Genomic DNA, 22,903 nt, shown 5'->3' with positions numbered 1-22,903 from the left:
TGCGACATGTCAAAGCTTAGCCCGTCACCGCGGTAACAAGGGACCAAGAACGCTGCTGCACTGTCATTGACGTGTTTACCGACTAGGCATTTGTGAACTTTTAAGTTTAACAAAAGCGGGAAAACAGTGGCAAAAAGCCTTGGACGAAATTCTTACAAGACCGACAACTTGAGCCAAGAATCGGGTAGGTCTGAATAGGGGCACTGAATTCGGTATTCAAGTCAAGTTAATGATGTGCTCGCGGAAAGGGGTGTTAGGATTTCTATTCATGAGCAATCTAAAATGTCAGCCATTGAACGGTTCAATAAAACGAATTCAAGAACGCGAATATTTTAGATGGTGGTTACGAACACAGGTCATATTCAAATATGTTCCGGTCTGGATCAACTAGGTTCCGGTTAATGCATGACGAGTGCACTCGGCGCTTTTCGGTTTCAGTGCCCAGCCAGGTGAGCGAATCAAACAGGTGAAGCTCTGGATTGATGTACAAAATGCATAGTAAGGAAAAACGGTACTCACGCCCTAGATCGTCAAGCAAGTGTGGGAGACGAGCTGGTAAGGATAAGTTTAGCCAAGAGAACAATTTGAAAACGTGCGTACAGTCAGAAATTCAACCCGGTGAACTTTTTTTTAATCGGGGGCAGGAATAATGAGAGAAAAATTTGCCCGTTTATTTCCTGATAATCCTGACATTGAACAGGAACCAATCCAAGAGGCATTTTTATGAAACTGTAAATTCAGCGTGTGCAAAAAGACTTTAGCGATCTAGTGACTGGAAAATCGACAAAATTCTCAAAAAAGAAAGGCGAGGGCGCAACCAGGAAGTACTCGTAAAGATTAGAGGTTCGACCGGAAATTCGATAGATGGATTCCCGAGAAATTCAGTTCTTAAATTCAACTGAAATGCGTTAATATGTATCGATTTGTGCAAACAAAAATCACAAAAGTTGAATTCATACTGTATGTGTAAAATAAAATTTAATAAAAACATAAATCTAGGCCAGCGAGTTGTAGTAATATTCGTAAATTGATGAAACAAAATCGTCAACTAAAAATGGACCAATTTTCACGTAGATTAGCAGTTTTAGCTCGTTAAACTTATTCCAGATAACAAAGAGCTGCGATTTCTGGGTAGGTCTGGAACGAAAAGCTTCTTATTAAGGAATGGGCTTTTGCGCCTTAGTAAGTTTTGAACCGGTACGAGTGTGGGGCGTGATGTGGGCCGCAAATTCTGAAAGGACTAAAGACCCTGTAATTCTCTTTGCTTAAATGTCGTGGACTTTTCGGGCTGCTGTGGGGGAAAAAAATGTTCAACTTCTACGGAAAGTAATTTAGGGCCGGACCTTCTAACTGGAATGAAAATGAGGGGGCTGTTGTTTCGGTGGACACAGTAGAAAATTATTCATTTTATAAGGGAGTCCAACATCGTGAGATAAAAACTGTGGGCGCATATTTTGTACTTAAAGAATCTGGGGACAACTTTGAGGACTTGTCTGGGTGTGTTTTAAGCGTTACGTTACATTTCAGAAGTATTGCTCCTTCTACAGTGTATTACATTGGGACGATGGGCGGGAATTAATACAATCAAATCAGCCTCCTTTTAAAACGCCTGAAGAACCGGCGCTTTCCAGCCCGCTAGTTTTAGCAGTCGTTTTAAAACGCAGACGAGCCCAAAGATTTTGAGCAATCACATTCGGAGCAAGGGAGCTAGGCTTTTGTACATCCGCGGACTTTAAAGTTTGGGAAACAGATCTACCAAAAAGGTTCCCGAAAACCTGTTTCGTCGCGATAAGCCTACAGCACTTGTAAAAGGACGCGGGGGAAGTAAGTTACAATTCGTGTCACCAGTCGAGGGAATACGGTTGATCAGGCGCAAGCGAACTTACAGGTGGCGGCGACATTTTCCACTAAGCAAAGTCGGAAATTAGACATCTGGAACTTGGTAAAATCAAAGACAGAAAAAGCGACAGAAGAAGCAGCAGATTCTGGTTGTTGTGCGGCAAAAATCTCAGAGAAAGAGGAAAATTCAGCTAACAAAGCATTTAAACGACATATTCAGTAAATCGCGAAATAAGCAAATATGTCTGTTCTCTTCTCCGATGAGCAACAATACCGAGAGCGCTCCCAGTAGCCTGGAACATTTTTCAAGTGTATCCTTAACCAGGTTTGCATTCAAAGGATTCGAACTCGAGAGATATTAGACCCGTTCTCAGTACAGCGGTTGAAGACGCCCTCTGGAGTTCGAAACCTCGTCAAGGGTGATACTTACTGCGAAAACGAAATTCGACAAAACTTTTCTGAAAGGTTTAGAATAGTGAAGGCGACGGAGGTTCCTGCCCGATGACGCCAAAGTTGTCGCCTTGTGATTTATTTTTTCATGCCATTTAAAAAAAATTGACGTATGAAATAAACAGAAAAATCTTCATTCGACGGGTGACCTGTACGCTTACAAAGCTTATTTCATCAAGCCTGTTTCGAGTAGTGCTGCAAGTTCCGCTGACACAACGGCAGAATCCGAAATGTTCCTTAAACAAGATGGTGGATTTCGGGAAGCGACGGCCCTGGCTGCTGGTAACTACAGTTTTTTATTATTTTCAGCCTTATCTTAATTTTCAAAGATAGCTTAGAAGCTTCAAGTTGGCATGACAAGATATGTATTCACCAAGGAGCGATTTGCTGAAGGAGGAAATGCCATTTAACGTGTTTGAACTCGTCCCGGTTATATAAATGAGGATTTTTCACTTCGAGCTATTGAAACACCGTTTATCAACTGCACGTGAAATTTGGGAGTTTCTCTAGCACAAAATGTCACTTGCCATACTTTATGCCAGAATTTGATTCCCTCTTACTCATAGACTGAAGCCGATGTCTTCGTAAAAGTGTGTAAATATTACTATTGATTACCCGCGTACTGCTTGCTAACAATGAATTTTTGTTTATATACAATCAAATCTGCTCTTTAACTTTGGAAAATTTTACTCTTTTGGATTTAAAACAAACTGACTTATTAATACCATGACAGTGTATATACAGTGGTATAAGGCCCGAAAAACTTCCGTAGGTTATATATACAAAAGTAACAAACAACCCTTAAAAAAAGAACAATACGTTATTTATCTTCTAATATCTTTATCAATAAACTTGCAAATAACATTGATGATAATTATGAGAGTTTCGTCAATCCTGATGTTTCGTTTACACTGAAAAGACTGACCGATTTCCATTGAAGACACGGAAGCCCCGTCGACGTCTTGGGACCTGAATCGGGAGCATTCTGACAGAGTGCTGGGCGTCGAAGACGACACTTCAGCAAGCTGAATAGGTCGCTCTGTCCATTCATTCTTCTTCCTCCGCAACCTCACAACGAGCAACAATAAACCACAGCCCTATCACCAACAACGAATTGTAATTCCGAAGTCCCCAGCCAGGTTAACGTGACCACGGATAACTGAAAAAAAAGGTTCATAAATATTAAATTACGAAAAAAAGATACTCTTTCTAACCGGCGGGTGCTACTGCGCAATATATATCAAAGCTGTGTTTTACAATTTTCCTTCTGCTTATTCACAGTAAATATTAACAGGTCCCGTGAAGCAAACAGTGCCTGAATTGAAATGAATAAAGTGTCCTTATTAATTTTAATTTAATTTGAAAACCTAGCTAAACTCCGTTTTCCGGTACTTTTCTGTACTTAGCTCTGGGAATTCCAACTAGTGGAGTGTAATAGCGAACTCGATGTTTTCGGCCTTTTTTTTAAATTAAATTGATAAAACAGTTTTTTCTTATAAGAAAATAAAATTCATATCATTGTAAGAGTAATTCCTTACAAAAAATAAAGTAAATGCACAAGTTTATCGCAGAAATAAGCCTTATTTTATTATGGAAGATTGCAATAAGTCTGTTTTAATTTTTCTTGATTTTCTTTTATAAAGCAACTTTTTTTTTTAAAAAAACTTGCAAAAAAGTGATATTAGAGGAATATTGATCAATTTTCAAATACATCAATATTTTTCCACCTTAAACGGTAAAATAATGATAGAAAAGTAAGAAAATATCATGTAAACTGTTTTAAGTTACTTCATTTTGTTTAAATTTCCCTCAAAGCTAAATCCGTAGCGTACCGGAAAAACGGTGTTTAGCTAGGTTTTCGAAAAATATTTTTTTTCAAATCAATGATGATTTAGAATAAGTGTTAAAAACGGCGTGTTGCATAATTCTGGTGTTTTATTTAACGATTTTGATAAATGATTGCGATCTTAAATAATAAGAAATTAAAGACACGTTATGCCTCAGAAATATGTATTTATTAAATTCTTTAAACGTGTCAAACGATTTAAATAATAAATTTAGAACATATGAGATATGTAACACCTAGAGTAAAGTAGCACTGACTAAGCGGTTATGTATCGTAAAGATAGCAAAATGTAAACAAAGTAGTATTTTGACATCCCTACTAAATACTTATTTCAGCCTAAAATTATAATAACTACCAGCAGAGGCAAAAAAGAAAGCAACGACTTCATATGTATGACAATGGGTATTTGTTTTTGAAACTTGTAACAAGATAAAAAATAATAATTATAATAACAAAAAATAACAGCACTTTTTAAGTGCATAATGTGCCTTTAAATTGAATTTGTTAAAATTTACCTGGCACTCAGCAGTTTTCCTCTGTGGAGGTTGACGCCGTACTCGATGTGCAGTTTTCTGTGGTGGTGATGGTGGTGCTATTCGTGCTATTCGTTGTCTCCGTGGTTGTTTGATGTTGTCTGATCATCGTCGTTGTCATCATCGTCGCCGTCGTTGTTGTTGCCGTCGTCATCGTCCACAGGAACAACCGGAGGTCTGCCTTTTGGTGTTCTCTGCAAAGTTGAAAATTGAAATTTATGACAAACGTTTTTTATGTTTATTTTTTTACGTTGACATTGCTTACAGATACGATATTATACATTATTAATTCTACAGTTCCTATACTTAAAACTAATTGAGTGCCGAAATCATGACATTTTTTGACTCTGTTAATTAAAGAAACAAATAAAACTATCTTTTATCTTTCATCAATATTAACGCCGATTCATCAAAGCCTGCACACATTCGTACTTTCAATGTTATTTAATCAAATGATAAAAGTTACGCCAAACCAGTGTTGCAGTCGTCAAAGTCGTCGGCTGAGTACAACGCTTTGTGTTTAGAGTCACGTCGGTGCTGCTGAATATATCCATGACCCTGCCACAATCCAACGTGGTCTTGTGCAGGAATACTCTGCTTATTGGCGTAGGAACCGGCGTTTTGACACCTAGCACGTATCCGTCGCCCATTGATCGCACCAGTTCAGCTCCCGAGCACTCTGGGATTGCGACTTTTCTGGCTGCCTGACGACAACTCGCATGTCACCTCTTCCTTATTACATTTGCACTCAAGTGCCTCACAAATTCCATAAATGGATGAAATTGCCAAGAACGCAACTAGCAGTCTCATTTCGCAAAATTTAAAGTCGATCTAATGATTCAAAATGATTAAGCCTTAATTTAAGTAGATAAAAATGACCACGTGACCACAACATTTGATTGACAGGTCGCATAATATAATTTTATTGAACTCGTGCAATAAATTCAGTATTGAACTTACGCTCATTCAATATCCTCTATATAATTGAACACAGGTGGAGGGGCGCGGAGGGGATGGGGGAGGTAACAATTCTTCGTTCAATAGACAATTGATACGATCTTTTTTCTAGACACTGTTTTAATTGAATGTACTGTGTTAATCTAAAACTCTTGAAATTTTAATGTTTCCGACTAAATATACAACAAAACTTTCAATTAAATATTGAATGTACGAGGTGTGAACGGGCATTACGAACGACAATGTCCTCGGGAAACATGAATTAAGTTTTGTCTAAACAAAGTTATCTTTGTTTTGTACTTTGGTTTAAAACCATTGGCACTTGGATTCACAAGAAGAATTATTAATTCGATTAATATTTTTTTGTGCGTTTTTTTTTTATATTTGAATATAATTTTTTCCCAAAAGAACAATGAGTTTATCGAATTTCTATTTTCATTGATTAAATTAAATACACATCATTTATTTTTCTTCTTGTGAAAGCGTCTACCTACAGTTTTAACTTGTGAATGTGTGTTGGTGAATATTTGTCTATCCACTCGCCATTTTAAATGTGTAAGAAAACCAATGAAATATGAAGACAAAATTAACATTTTATCACATTCTTTATTAGATTAAACACACAACGATAGAACATTTGAAATAACAATGAAATAAGTTTTTTTATGTAAAATTAGGCAAACAACGATTGAACATTTTAAATTACAATGAAACATTTTACATATCAAGCAATTGGACATTTGAAATCACAAAGTAACATTTTTTTTTCAAATTAAACAAGCGAGGATTAAACATTTTAAATAACAAAGAAATTCCGGAAGAATTGTACGTGTCCTTGAGAATTTTATAGACAGTTTTTGATTGGTTGACATCGTCGATGGTAAAATTCACTCTAAAGTCACTTATTACGCGATTTTTCCAAAAAATCCAGTTTCTGTTATTTCATGGAAACACTTTCTGGTTAGTTTGAAACTTAGAAGGTCTTTTAAATCCAAAAAATGTACAATTTTTTAAATCACTGTTTCCGGCAGTTGTGACAGTCAGCTGTCAGAATAAAGAGGGGCAGCCTCGATTTCAAAAAGTTCCGATTCGGAAATCTCGCAACTTGACCACCCCTCTTCTTCACAGGACGAGATTTCGCTGTCCGTCGATAGAAATTCATGACCGTCCGGAAATCGCTGGATGACAAATGCCCCCTCGTCGTCCTCTTCCTGCATTGAATCTTCCGAATCCGTATAGCTTAAATCCCGGCGTAAGCGTTGGAACGGGCGTTGTCTAGGCGTTCCTAACTCGTCAGACGATATCACGTACACGTGAGGCTGGGGTGGCGGTCTCGTTGGGGCCATCGGTCTCTGTTCTGGGATGAACGGTGCTGGTGTGGCACCAAAAGCTGAACGCATAGCCTGCTCCCTGGCGTGATATATAGTAACGGGAATGCCTGGCTGAAATTAAGCATGACAGCAGTGCTTAATTCAATTGTGAGGCCCGTCTGAAGGTTCGTAACAATTCCGTGGACGATTCCGTCGGTCGTCCTAATTTCCAGTTCTGTAGTCTCGTCTTACTTAACGAAAGAAGTTCTAGACGCCATGGCTTCTGTTTGTTTTTTTCTCGAAATATCCAAGTTCATGAAACGTAACTTTAAACTGATAAATATCCAATGCAAGTAGTAGTTTCTTTTTTAAAAATGTCCAAGTTCGTAAAATAAAACTTTTAACAAAAGTTATCCAATGCAATTTCACGGCTGCTGACAAGTTAGTTCTTTGTAGGCTGACCACGGTCAAGACCATGATTTCAAGAGCTTTTTACATGCGGATTTATAACGTTAACGTCTGTAATGTATACAACGTTAACACGTGGTTAAAATCACGTACCATCCAAAATCTTGATTTTCTAAACGGGGGTGGTAGTTCAAATCTTCTAGTTTATCAGACTGATAACAGCGGGAATGCATGAAAACAATAAAATGTTTGCCACTGACGGTATTGTTTTACCTGATGTAATCGTTGGACAAAAGACCTCAGAGATCGCGGGCTGAGATAGCACCAACAATGTAAGGAGGTAACGCGCATTTCTGTTGACATAGGGTTAATTGGCCTTCTCGTGTCAATTCAAGACTGGCCTTTCACCAACGATGACCGGACAAAGCAAAGCCCATCAGTAGTTAATTTTACATATTAAATAACTATTCATTTATACATGTACAAACGCACAATATTAGTTTTATTTCCGATGTCCACTTCACTCCAAGAAATCATGTTGCTTTCAAATCACATCATAAACAATCACGTGTCTCCAAAGGAGAATAAAACTACATTTTTGTGAAAAAAGTGCCAAGGAGGCAATACTTGGGACATTGCGGGATTCGGACTTAATAAAAATTGTAGGACAAAGAAAAATAATAGAAAGAAAATTTCAGACTCCTATAGGATATCAAAACAATTGCGTTTTGAGATGTTGTCGGGTAGTGGTCAATTTGACAACAAGCCACGTGATTAATGAGTGGAAATTCTTAGGATAAATGGATTTGCTGTTTAGCGTTTTTCTGTGATTGATTGGATGAACTTTACAGCGTTGCAAACGTTTCTTTTTTATTAAATAAAACATTTACTTGATCCGAAAACTAGAAAAGCATAAAAACAACATAAAATCATAACTAAACTAACAAATAAAATGAGCGATCACGATGAAATTATAACCTCTTTTCTATTTCCAAACGAATCAATTACATAGAAACCGGACACAAATTTAGTGTCTTTAGAAACGGATAAACTAACAAGACTGTTACAAGATGGGAAGGGTGAAAACCGGTGCAAAAATTGTTCGAAAACATTTTCACGCCGGCATGATTTAGACCGGCACAATAAAGAGTCAAAATCGTGTAATCGGCAAGGGAAAAATGAAATAACTTGCAGTCAGTGTTTCAAAACATTTGCAGCGGAACGTTACTTAAAGTGTCATGCTCCCAAATGTCATGGGAAAATTGAGTGCAAATATTGCTCCGAAATTTTTGTGTCTTCGGCTGGTCTCAAGAGACATTTAAGATTAAAACACACCAGTGCATGTCCACATTGTTTTGAAACTTTTGATTCGATTGAAACTTTGTCCAAACATGCAAAAAAGCATCTTAGGGAGGACTTTTTAACTATCCCAGCCGCCAAGCGATTAAGAAAACTGGCGGGAAAGAGCTTGTTGGTGACGGAGACAAAAACAGGGTCGCGTTCAAGGACGCCAGAGGCAGGCACTTCCGGTTATCAGCACGTGTTCAACGAGCAGGGCAACCAACACCCCCACTTTGTACAAAAGGTCAAGGCTGTGAACGGAAATGCAGGGGTGGTTATTTCGATGGATCCATCAGGTACAGAAAAAACATTCCATGCTTGGATTGTTTACAAACAAAAGAGAACAATTCGACTTGAATTTAAAAAGACAGCTTAAACGATGATTTTATTTTAGTTCAGATTATGTATATCATTATTTCTGTTTTCTTTTCTTTTCTTTTCATTTTTTTACATTCTTTCTTTTACAATTACTATTAAAACCTTCCAGTAAAAATTCGAACTAAATCAATAATAAAAAAATCTGCCTCAGTAGGGCTCGAACCCATGCCCTACATACACCAAGCAGAATGTCAGTATTTTGTATGTACCCTTACATTTGTATGATTTACAAGGGGGTGGGGGCATGACTCTGCCTACAGGCGATATGAATTATAGACTGATCCGCCTTCTTAGAATCAATCGAGAAAAGAGAAATTGATTCATGCTAACTTTCATGGAAATTTCGAGAATGTGTTTAAAAGTATATTTTTGTGAAATAACTAAAAAGGAAGCAGTTTACACATTATCAACGGCACTTGCAATATACGCAAATCACTAAAAGAGGACAAAATATGCAAAAATGGCCCTTATTGCGTTAGTAACGCAGTAGTTTACAGCACTAATGTATATTTTAGATTAATTATTCATTGTCAAATGCAATCGCAACTACTCGGCCCTTTCCGTCAGTCTTCGGATAAGGATAATATTATCGATAATAGCCGTTGCAGTTCCGAATGTGTCAAATGCTGAAAACGAATTGACAAGGGGAATAACTCTCACAACCTAAAGTCGTTATGAATTATTAAATTATCTCCCTTCTTTGCATGGACTTCGATCTCACAAAATAAAATTAAAATAGTAATAAATATTATAGAGCTAGAGGATGCAACTCGTTTTATCGAACGATAGAGATCACGCAACTGAAGTCTTGCCAAATACGCTTAAAAAGAAAGAAACAAATACTTGAGACCAACATTCTCTTTTTCCTTATTTATTTATCTTCTTTTTTTGACATAATGACCGAATACTGTTTCGCATTTTTTTGCACAAATTGAGTTATCTTGCTAACTGTTCCAGGGTAAAGACCGTGCGCTGGTATTTGTCTGTGACCTGTAAGATGCTGAGGTTTGATCCGGACGGCAACATCAGGTATTCTATTCCTTACATCTTAAGTCTTTTTCCAGTTTGATCGTAGACTAAGGACCGCTAATAATTATTTAAGGGGATGTAACGGGTGGCTATCACTACACTGTACTGGACAATCTCTTATATTTATAAATACAGTTAAACCTGCGAAAGACCACGTCGAAATAAAGCCAAATCCTGCAAATAAAGGCCATTTTTTACAAAGACTGGCCCCTCCAAAAGGACCGCTTGTCTATAACGGTCATGTTCAATCTCTCATTTGGTTGGTCTTGCTCACAGGTTTGACTGTATGTGTGCCACATTTAAAGAATTTCACGTATGCCAAACGTGTTTCAGAGACAAGGAAAGGCCTACATTCCGGTCAAAGTCGCAGATACTGCTTCAAGCTCACGCCGTAAATGAACAGTTAGACGTGGCCTACTTCAAGATTAACGCCTCCCTGGAAACATTCTGCTCTTCTGCCAGCGGCTGGGTCCTTGACCGAATTCTCAAGATCGAACAAACCATTTCCCTTTACCGTCCTCTCGGTGGGGGTTCCGGTGACTTCGTTTTCCCACAAGAGCTTACTAAAAGGGGTCTGATTTCGGTAACGGGCCGACTGGCCAGCGACAGGGATTGTTTCATCTGGTCTGTCGTCGCCTCGATTCATCGGGGTTCGATCCCGCGTCAAAGCCCCTACTTGCACTGGACAAGTCTGAAAGAGTCCAGAAAGTGGTACAGATTCACGGAAGCGATGTGTGAAAACTTAGCCGTCACCTTGGAACAGGTTCCAAGTTTTGAAAAATTAAACGTCTCCGTTAACGTTTTCGCCTTTGAAGATGGAATCGTTTTTCCGTTGTACGTCTCGAAGGTCGAGAACTACATCGAAGGACGACATGCCAACCTGTTGCTTGTGCACACAGAAGACCCGAAAGAGCCCGAAAGTGTCTCCAAGCACTACTGCGCCATAACGGACCTCGGTAAACTGGTGCAAAGGCAGCAAAAAGGCAATCACAAGTTGAGGGTCTGTCCAAGATGCCTTCAGATCAAGTACTCCGACTCTGATCTGAGGGATCACATGGAACTTTGTGGTTATCTGGACCCGCTGCGAATTCGAATGCCCGAAAATAACAAAAGGTCCGTTAAGTTTAAGAACTACCATCTTCAATTGGAAAGTCCGTTTGTCAACGTTGCCAGGTTCGAATACTTTCCCAAGCCCATATACGACATGCACGAGCCCACAGAGGAAGCCACTGTTTGGGAAAGAATTCACGCGCCCTGCACATTTGCTTATCACGTGATAAGCGTAGACAACAGTTACCCTAGGGCACCGGTGACATTCGCCGATCCAGACCCAGAAATCGTCATGAACGAATTCATGAGATCGATGGCGGAAGAAAGAGACCGAGCACTAGCCATCATGAAGGAAGTCAAACCCGTGCAGTACTGCGACGAGGGTCTCAAAAACATGGAGGCTTCGAACGAAAACTGTCACATCTGCGGTGATTCGTTCGTGCCCGGCCAGAAGGTGGTCCTGGATCACGATCACGTGTCAGGAAAAATCAGGGGTCGAGCCTGAAACCATTGCAATCTAAACTTTCAGTGTCCAAATCACATCGTGATTCTGATGCACGATCTGTCCGACTACGACGGCAGAATTATTATGTCAGCCGCCACACTGTACGGTGCCAGCCGGATAAATGTCATTCCGAGATCTATAGACACGTTCGACGGCAAAACAATAGATGGGTGTCGATTTATCGACTGGCAAAATTTCTTCAAGGGTCTCTCTTTCGACGGCCTCGTTGAAGATTTGTCGGTAGAAGAAGACGGTGACGATTGCTTCTACTTCACCCGGTTCAACTGGCCGACTCCCACACCTCCCACTTCTTTGCGGAGATTTCCACTGTGCAGGGACTACATTAGCTCTCCTGAAAGGTTAGGCGAGACAAGCTTGCCACCAATGAGCCAATTTCACGAAAGATTGGCAGGGACGGACATTACGGATGTCCAGTTTGAAAGGGCCAAATTCGTCTGGGACTCCCTGTCCGAGAAGAGCATTTTGGAGTACCTTAAAGTGGCTCTGGCAACGGACTGTCTCTTCGCGAGCGACATCGTGTCACATGTCAGACGTTCAGTAAGAAACGAGTTAAAGCTCGACCCTTTGAGGTATTATACATTGGCAAGCTTTGCTTTTGACAGCGCACTTCGCTTTTCCGAGACGTCACTAGAACTTCTTTCAGACGTAGAGATGCATCTGATGGTCGAGAACGCCATAAGAGGTATAGACTTTACAAATATACATACATAGATACAATCCGTTTAAGTAAAGTTTTTGGCCGTTGATATATACGCATATACTCTTTTGTTAAAATTATAAAGGATAAAATCATGCTGCATTTTTTTCACATAATATTTAAGTATGAAAGTTACGTATGCAGAAAAAATGTATATATTTCCGTTTTAAAGAGAAATTATGCGAAATGTGTACACAATCTCTTTAAACAATACAATTAACAAAGTAATTTAATTCCGATTAACTATAACTTTCTTATAATGAAGGTGGTTTGGCAGTAGTGGGTACGCCGCGGTGTGCACGTGCAAACAACGTGCATGTACCGGAAGACATGAGGACAGACGACGAAGAAGAAAGCAGAATTGACTTTCTTGATTTCAACGGCTTTTAAACGTCAACCATGATGTCAGAAAGGCTACCAGCAAACGAGTTCCGCTTTTTGTCGGATTCAGAAATCGATCCTGTCTGTACCGGAAGACGCGGACAAAGGTTTTATCCTTGAGGTAGATATGACGCACGTGACGCACGAAAAGGGCCTTCACGAACTTCATGATAGTAAGAAGTGATATGTATTAAAGAGAAAACTTCTTAAGTCAAAACAAAAAAAGCAAAAAAAAAAACAAAAAAAAAAACTAAAAACTCTCACTAAAAAGAATATATAGATATAGCTTCATAACAAGTTGTCTAACGTTAAGATTAAAAGGCATGGAAAACTTCCATCATGATTAATTTATGCAATTAATCTGTGTTTTTGTTTCGAATTGTGCTAATATATCATGGTATATATGTATTGTGTTTATTTTAATTACAGATTTTCCTTTGGCTCCGGAGCACGTTTGTATCAAGGAAGATGACCTCTCTCCGTATACCAGAGAAATCGCAAAGTCTTGTGGTATAGATCTTGGAAATTTAAAGCAACAAACACGCCTTTGTCTCACTTTAAATGATAAACGAAAGTACACCTTACACTATAGGCTTTTACAGTTTTACGTCAGACATGGTCTCAAAGTGACGAAAATTCACAGGGCACTTTCATTTACTCAAGTGCTGTTCCTAGAGGGTTTCATGAGGCACTGCTCCGAATAAAGAAAGGCCGCACGATCCCCGCTGTACACAATATTGTGGAAGAACATAAGCAACCTTGTTTCTGGTATGTTATTTAAAAGGTATATTTGTCTTAGAAACATATAATTTTTGCCTCTTTCAAACAGGAAAGCATTTTATTTCATGTTTGAATCATAGTTTTAAATATTTATTTTTTTGTATTTACATACATATATACATAAATACAATACAATACAATACAATACAATACATTTACATTTTTTCCTTAGACTGAAAGATGTAACTAAAATAGTGTTTAATCGATCATACAGAAAGTCGTAATCGAATATATTAATATATCAATATATAAATAATTCGAATATCTTTTTTTTTTCAGGAAAATGCTACGAGAACCCAAGAAATTACTCGGACGTACGAATTTGTACAAGTAGCGCTAGCGTCACGAGATACGTTTCTAAGACAACGTTCAAATGCCTCCGTGTCTTCCACGAAAATTTGACAGCAGTGGAACTACATCGCCCTGTGGTTTGCCTTTCAAGACCAATTACTGTAGGGTTTGCTATCCTAGAACTGTCAAAACTCTCAGTCTATTCGTTTTACTACGATTTCGTGAAGACAGATCTGGCGAAAGATGGGAAAGTCAATTTTTTGGCGGGGGACACAGACTCGCTCATAATAAAAGTCAGCGGGGTTCCAGATCTCGAGGACAGGTACCGGAAATCGGAACACCTGTTTGATTTCTCAAACTTACCGGAAGGTCATTATCTTAAAAGTGACAGAAACAGAATGGTTCTGGGAAAAGTAAAGTTTGAATTACCCGGACATGTGTGTTGTGAATTCCTGGCTTTAAGTCCGAAATGCTACTCGATGAAAACGGACAAAGGGTTTAAACAAGCCAAGAAGGGATGCTCGAGGGAACTACGTCACGAGCTTTATAAAGAGTGTCTGTTGTCCGGCTCGTGCTGCACAATGAACGTTAATGAGATTCAACATTACGATCAGAAACTCTATCAGGTCTCGGCCAGAAAAAGAGTGCTTAATATTTTAGATATAAAAAGATATCTCAACGCCACCGATTCTGTAAGTTTGGACACTGTTTCCTCGAGCAATCTTGAAAAGCTGTCTTAGTTTCTATTCGGATTAGGTACATGTAAGGCAAAGCAAAGTCTGTGATACAAATTGATAACTGTTTAATTTTGCATTCTTTTTTTTCTTTTTTAGAAATCCTGAAATACATCTTTATTATTTAGTTTGCGAATTCCCGTTCGTTCATTTTAAATAATGAATAAATGAAAAAACAATGCGATTCAACATAAGTGAATTAAAAGGTAGAAAAAGAATAACTTCAAACAAAGAAATCAAATTGTTTTCTCATCAATTCCGGGGCTAAAACCCAGTCGATACACTTATATATTATTTTACGAATGTACATTATTACAATGCATTATTAGCATATGATTTATAGATCACATTTCGCCAGTATCGTAAATGCGCTTATTATGACGACATCACAGTGGGGGGGGGGTGGCAATACAGGTATTCTTAGCATAATGCGTAGCGCGCACCTGTGTTATTGGACAATTTGGCATTTGTTTTAGTTTGTATCTAGCTTTATTTTTTTTTCTCCAATCAATTTTCTGGGCACCCGTGGTCATTGGACAATATATTATTTTCTTTCAATGCATATTTTCTTGCTTATTTGTCAATTTTGTTTTCGTATTACATAGATATATTATTTGTCAATTTTTGTTTTCGTCTAACATAGATATATATCTTTTCAATTTTTGTTTTCGTATAATATAAATATAATTCCAATTTCTTGCGAATGTATATATAACTGATGATTTTTTTTCGATGAACCAGTCTAAAATAAAGAAAAGACCACTCGGTAAATTTGTTTCGTTTTCTGCATTGAGAAATTTGGAGATATAATGTACGTAAATGTACATCATGTCGCTAAATGGAAAATTCGTTCCACACCTTACTTATCTATTATTTCCCTATCTTACGTGTATATTGAGATAAGACAGAAAATAAAAATAACGGTTTTGAAGTTTATTATCTAAAATGCTCTACGTAGAAAACACTGTACATATTTTCATGGAGAAAAAATTGAATATAAAATATAAATAACAATAAAATGGTAAATAAAATGTCAGGTCAGTAAGATATCCAATCTCTTTTCGTCCCGTAGTTACTTCTTGACTCTTCACCAAAATTTGCTCGGGTATGAAATTGGGTTAGCTTGCCATTAAAGTTCTTTTCCGGCATCAAATGTTCGGGCACTTTAGCGTCAAGAATAGCCTTTTTGAAATACGAAAAGTCGTCTGGTCGCATTTGCGTATCGCCAGAAAAATAACAGAATATGTAGTCCAGTACACTGCCTTCCATTAAAATGCCGTTTATTAAGAACCTGCCCATTTGGTCAATAATGAAAATGTCTCTTCGCACGTTCAAAAAGTAAAGAAATAATCTCTTAGCCCTGGCACTGAAACCCGCGCTGGATGGATTTAGAAATATCGTTCGTGATTTTATCCAAGGTACCGGAAGCGCCATTTCTATTTACTATGTCGACAGTCGAATTTGACGGCGTTTCAAATGAAACTGTTGAGTCTTTTCGATCAATCGGCGTCACATTCTGCTCCGTTTTGTGAACAATTCGGTGATTCTGCTCTTTGAAATCGCGATTCGACTGTTGCTGTTGGCTCAGATTTGTTTGCTGTTGATGTTTTTGAATGAGCTGTTAATACCGGATCAGGCGAATCAGTATCAATTTTCGAAAGCCCTGACCTGCTTCTGCCGTTGTCATTATTGTTAAACGTTCCCTCCGCCAAAGGTATATAAATGTCTCTCCCGTTTGATAATTCGGGTTTCCGTGCATTTGTCCGAGACCAGTCCTCGTCGCCGCTGAAAGACGTTTCGCTGTCTGTGCAATTGTTGTAATGTTTTAAAAACACCTGTATCAGCGATTTTATACCGTTTGAATCTTTACACATTTGATCACATTTCGCGCAGTGTCCCACTGATTTAATCGACAATTTTCGCAACGTGTTCTTGTGCCTGCTCAATCGTGCAAAGTCCCCGTCAGAAATTTCAATGTTTCCATGTAATAAATTAAAACTTATCTCTGAAATCGCATCGATCTGTTGCCTTGATATGCAGAGAAGCTGCTTTCTTTGATAAGGAGTCGCCGTTGCCAGGTAACGCAGCAAGATAATCTCTCAGGTTATTCTGTCCATAGCCTAATTATGCTTAAACAAACACTGACCGTTTGATTGATCTATATCAAGCAAATACCCTGTTTATTTGTGCTATTCTATTTGATCTGGTATATAATTGGTAGTTGCCCAGGTAACACGTTCGTTCTTAGTTTGTAATCTGATCGATGATAAGGGAGCTGAACTGGCCCGTTTCCATGACAGCGTCGTATACCTGTACAAAATGTTTAGCCTTTTTGTTTTGAAAAAATAACTGTGTACCGAGCGTAGAGAGCTGCAGGCGGTTTTTTAACTTGAATAACAGAATGTAGTGTAAATTGGTCGTCATTGTCTTTGCGTATTTAGAGCTAATGAATATGTTGTGGCAGCCAATTACCAGTGTACACATCAAATGGTGACACAAAAGAACGAACAAATCCAACAAATCATTAAGTGATACAGGTCGTCTAGCAGTATCACTAGATGAGTCTCATTCTTGGCCCATGCCTCCACGTCAGAACGCGATCGCAGCCCTTGCACAAAACTTACGTTCGGAACGTCTCTCTCTATCTCGTCGTAAAGATCTTGATAAATATTGTATAGCCAGATGTACCTAGAGGGCGGGATGGTGAACATGCCATCTCGATTCTGAACCAGCTTCTGCATGTAACGCGTTTTCCCCGAGTTGCTTTGACCAACCTGTGCGAAAGAAAATTACAAGTTAAAGCTTACAGATCTGTTTTTACACAAAATTTAACGATGTCCACTAACCCAAATCAGCTATGTGTATTTCGCACACATGCACGTGAAATCGCGCCAAACTCACCAGTAAAACGGTCGCAGGAGCTATGAATTTGGCAAGAGAATCCTTTTCATAAATTGTGTACTCCCTTATTTTAAACTGCTTTACTTCCGTTGCATCCATTTTACATATATGCATTTGAATGACTGTCAAAGAAAAAAGGCTTGTTTCTCAAAATATCAATCACTATCCGCGCATGCGCTACTGAATTATTTACTTCCGGATTACAAGAGTGCGTATGCTAATTTCAGCACATTTGCTTTCCAGCAAAAGCCTCTCATTACTGTTTCTCTGTAGTCGCGACAGCGAAATTTTAAAGCGTACATGTTTGAGAAAGAGTCGGCTCCGTGATGAGAAGCATCTCCTGCCCACTCGCAATCAATCTCATCCTCGTTGATGTCAAGTAGAATTTCTCCGAAATAATATGTCAATTTCTCCCTCTTGTCTAAAACTATGCACATATTATTCGTCTATATATTTAAAATTTTCACCAATCTCTGTAAAAATCTGCCTACAATCTTTATCTATAAGTTAAATAATACTAATGATCGATAAGCGCAAAAATAAATATCTTTTCCGATTTATTGACACTGATAAGCATCTTTTTCTATGACCAATACACATTTTCTAAATATAAATATTATTCATAATGACACTAATTAATCGTGTGTGATAAGCATCTACTTTCGCGAGTTCTCTGCCCAAGGGTGTAATAATACGCAGCTGATGCAATACACATGACGCAATACACTAATTGATTACGTCAACGCCTCTACGCCGACGCCTTACAATCTCAATCTCTCTCATATCTCCCCTGCTGATAACATTGGACACACTTCCTGTGACACGTATGATATTTTGGATCTAAGTATAATATTTTCTAATATTTCTGAACATGATACTGTTGACGATGTTATACAGGCACCAACTACAAATTTGAATGATGTTATGTATGCAACATATTACATGTATATAATTTATATCTGACCAGTTGGTATTTCCAATATTATCATTGTTCTATTTTTAGAACATAAACTACATGTATGTACTAGAACTTTCTTTACTGTTGTAGAAAACTCATGCATTATATTTAGATAGAAATTTCTGGAATGATCTTTATTGTTGAAGTTGCTAGATTATGATTACTGTAGTAAATGGAAGACTATTCTAGAAACTTCTTAGTTAATATATATAAGGAGACATTTTTCATTACTCTTTACCTTTTAAGTAATCAGTGATCTTTTAAGTCATCAGTTACCTTTTAAGTCATCAATATATTTGGAGTATTATTCAACTTGGATATTAAGTATATTATTGGAGCTTGGATTTTAAAATAAATTATTCTTGTGGATTTTATTGTGGGAATTTATTCTAAAGTGTTCTTGGATTTAACTTGGATTTAACTGTGCTATTCAAAAAGGATCATTCCAGGATCAGATAAGACATTTTAATTTTACATTTATATTAGGACTTCATGTATTTGTACACATAATTTGTTATTTTGATTTTCTTTACTAATTTTTCTGTAATAAATTTGTTTTTGTTACAAGTTTGTTGCTGGCTTTTCTTTCTCATTACGCCTGGCTCGTAACAATGATGGTTATTATACCTTGGCTACGACTGCTGAGAATAATGTGTCATGTTTAAACGAAAATGCTGAGTGTCATGTGCATATTACTTCGGATGATTACAATAACGTCAATTTTAATAAGACTTTCACGATATAAACCCATCTCTTGATATGTCACCATCTCTATCTCTGTCAAACCGCCGTGATCAAACAGTTCTTCTTCGATGCCGAATCGGACACACTAATATTACCCACTCTTATCTCCTCACAAATGACAATGCCCCTTTCTGTGTAGGTTGTAATGAAAATTTTACTGTCAAGCATTTTCTTCTTGAATGTCATGATTTTTCACAGGCCCGTAATAGATTTTATTCTGTAAATTCACTCAAAAAACTTTTTAATACAATTCCATCAAAAAACATAATTGATTATTTAAAAGAGATAAATTTGTATTCTAGGATCTAATTGGCTCATTTCTATTGTCATTTACAATGTTTTACATAATATTTTAAGCCTATTATAGCATTCGGCAAGATATGGCCAGTTATGTGTTGACGTGCCGTAAAAATCCAAAAAAACAACAAAAAAACTTCTACTGAAGATGAGCAAGTACATAAAGATGACAATAGTGCCGACAATTCATCATCACATACTACAGTTGACAATATTATCACTCTCACTTTAAGTAGTGACAATGAATCAGAGGTTGACGAAGAAATGGTAACCTCGATTAACTTAACTCTGAATAAAACTGAAAAATTGGAAAAAAAAACAATACAAGAGTTTCTATGACACGTTTGGCATCGGTTTGATATTGAGGAAATATCAATCACGCGGAACTTCGAGAAAATCTGCCTGATCATTTCAGGAATATACAAATAGAATTAAAAGAGTATGCACAATATTACCATAATCTTAAAAAGTGACTTTGATATTCAGTTTTGATACTGAATTTGCTATGAAGAAAAACTATTATTGAGGTATGAGTGTTTATTAAACATTGTATATGAGTTATAGCTCGTCGCACATTAATGTCGCTTGGAATGTCGCGAAGACAACGAAGATAATATAAAATATAATATCAAAGTGTTATATATATCAAATGTTTGTCTAAAAGTAAAGTATTGTGTTGTTTAAAGTGTTTTTTTATATGTTCTTAAAGTTATAAATAAAAAGTATATTTATAATAAGTGAAATATGATGTTTTTCCAAAAGTAATATCATTAAAATGTTGTAAAGACGTTAGAATGTGCAAGTAAAGTATTTTGTTTGTGATTGTATTCAAAGCTTTTATAAAGTGTTGACGTTATTCATTTATCATTTAAGTACGTTTATATGTAAATTAGAACGGTGATCAATAAGGTGCACCGTTGTTGAATAAAGATGAACGGTGCCTAATTGACCTGACGGTTCTCAACAGCAGACGTGACATTTTCCCGCTCGTTAAAAAACAGAACGTAAACAAGGGTAGATTACAGTAGATAGTTACAGTTAACTCCCTTCACCCGTTTCCGGTTAAGCCATTTTGTAAACAAAGGCTTATATTTAATAAAATTTCAGTTAAACGCAATAAAAAGATATTACAAACACTAGGCACATACGTTATATAAGCACGACAACAATCTCTATTGATAACAACCACCTACGACGCTTACTTCTATTTTACATGGTATTTTTCAACGTCGATCGTCTGCCAAGCGGTTCCCCACCCACCCACCTTCAAGACGTCACGTTCTCCACCAGCCTGTACTTTCCTCCATCTCCATCATTTATATTGTTCTTGTTTCCAAATTATTTATAATCATAACAAAATTACTACTGTTTATGTAGTCCTAATTGTTAAATACTTAGTATTTAACTCATTTCACATATATTTGTTTATTAATTAATAGATCAATCATTATTTATTGCCTTTGCGTTTTCCTTGATTGATCTCGTAATTATCTATCAGGTCATATTGACCATCAGTGTGTTTGGTATATTTACCTGGCTAGTGAGTCACTCTTTTTTATAACATTCAGCTGTATTAAAGTGTTTATAGTGCAATAACAGTGTATATCATATATATAGTATATGAATATATCTAGAGTTTTAAATTATAAATAGATTTTAAATCATTAAACTCAGAAAATATATATGTTAGAGTGTAATTGGCGGTCAAACCGCAGTTATTGGCAATTATGCCAGTCAAGGTGGCCCGTCACGGGCAATCTAGACATCACATGGATCTTTCACGGGTCCTTGGCTGTGCGTTTGACCCCGGTAAGAACCATGAGATATTATGTAATACGTCCGGGAACATAGGGGTCCTAAAGGGATTAACAAGGAAAATCACCTCCATACCGGTTAGGACCCTGGCCAAGGACGACACCCTTGGCATTAGGTAACATATTATTCGAGTTTGTCTCCCAGGAGGCGCTAATCAACAGTATTAAAATTGACAAATTCAAAATGAATAATATTCTATGTGTGGTGACAAGTATGCCAGGGGAGACATAGATGTTGTCGTCCACGGCATATCCATGGAGGAGGACCTGTCAACACTCCAGCATAGGCTGGATTTTTACAGGTCCAAAGGGGCATTTTTGCAGATGTGTGCCCCCTTGAAGTGTACCCGAGTCAGGAAAATTTGACTATAAAATACTAAACCGAGACTTATGTTAAGCCTCCCACCAGGTGCTATCTTTGTCAGGGCTTTGGTCATATGGCCAAGTCCTGAAGGGGTAGCAGGAGGTGCGGCAGGTGTGCCGGGGACCACAACACAAGGACCTGTGGGTCACAAGAAATTAAATGCACCAGTTGTGGCGAGGGACATAGCGCGGCATACACGGGCTGTGTCACCAATTTCCGCGCCAAAGCAATAACAGCCATTACCCTAGCCAGAAAAGTAGGCTGGACCAAGGCCCAGCTAATACTGAAAGAGAGGAGGCCATGATGAAAATGATCGTGGTCTCCCCCCCCCAGGAATTCACCTTCTGTCACACCCCATGCTCGCATATTAATATTAATGGCGAGCAGGAAAGTTTACTCAATAAGGGTGTGGCCGAGGTGAAAACCTCCAACATGGGTTCGAACCACCAACCGGTACTTTTACCAATCAATAAGAGTATAAATGAGAGTGAGGGGGATTGCGACCCCATCCTCATCCACCCCTTATGACAAAGATATCAGGGGGTCACCGCCGGTGGCAGAAGGGTCACCTATCACCACGGATGGTTCAAAGGATCGAACCGTGAGTGATTGTGGGGACTTTTATGTCACGGACGTGGACTCCCTGGTCTCTATGCACACCTCATATTTAAAAAGTCCCTCGAGGGACGCATCCCCGAGTGATATAAGAATTTATCTCTTTCCGGGCTAATGTCAATCCCTGACACACCGGTTAAGAGTATTACTATGGTCCCGTCATTGGCTAATAAATCTGCCCAAACGTCTCCGGCCAATCAAAAGCATGTTCACTTTCGATCTATATATGTTAAAAAGGACAATAAAAGATCTACAGAAACCAAATCGGTCTGCTTAGACGAACTCTTAAGTTTGATTAAAGGTATAATCAACAATAAAAGCAGACCAGCCCATAACCGGCAGGACAATTTTATAAAGCATGTCCTGTTAAATAGATTAAATGAATAAATAAAACTAGCCAATAATGGGACTGTGGACTTAAAACAAAAACACACAGGGCCTGACATCCCGGGGGGCAAACATGTAAGGAGGGGTGTACAAGGCCCCTGGCACCCCGGGTAAACTTAAGAAGGGGAGGGCTTCAATTAGTAATTTTATCAAATCTCCCCATAATAATAAGTTGTCTAAACCAGCCCAGTCATGTCTAGATCTCTAAATATCATTTCTCACAATATTCAGGGGTTAACAAGTCAAATACATACTGAAATTAAACATTTTATT

Source organism: Ruditapes philippinarum, unplaced genomic scaffold (assembly GCF_026571515.1).
Source record: "Ruditapes philippinarum isolate M1 unplaced genomic scaffold, ASM2657151v2 ctg95_1_1_1_1, whole genome shotgun sequence".
NCBI classification, from domain to species: domain Eukaryota; kingdom Metazoa; phylum Mollusca; class Bivalvia; order Venerida; family Veneridae; genus Ruditapes; species Ruditapes philippinarum.
The sequence above is the reverse complement of the archived record's forward strand: the minus strand, read 5'-3'. Positions refer to the sequence as shown.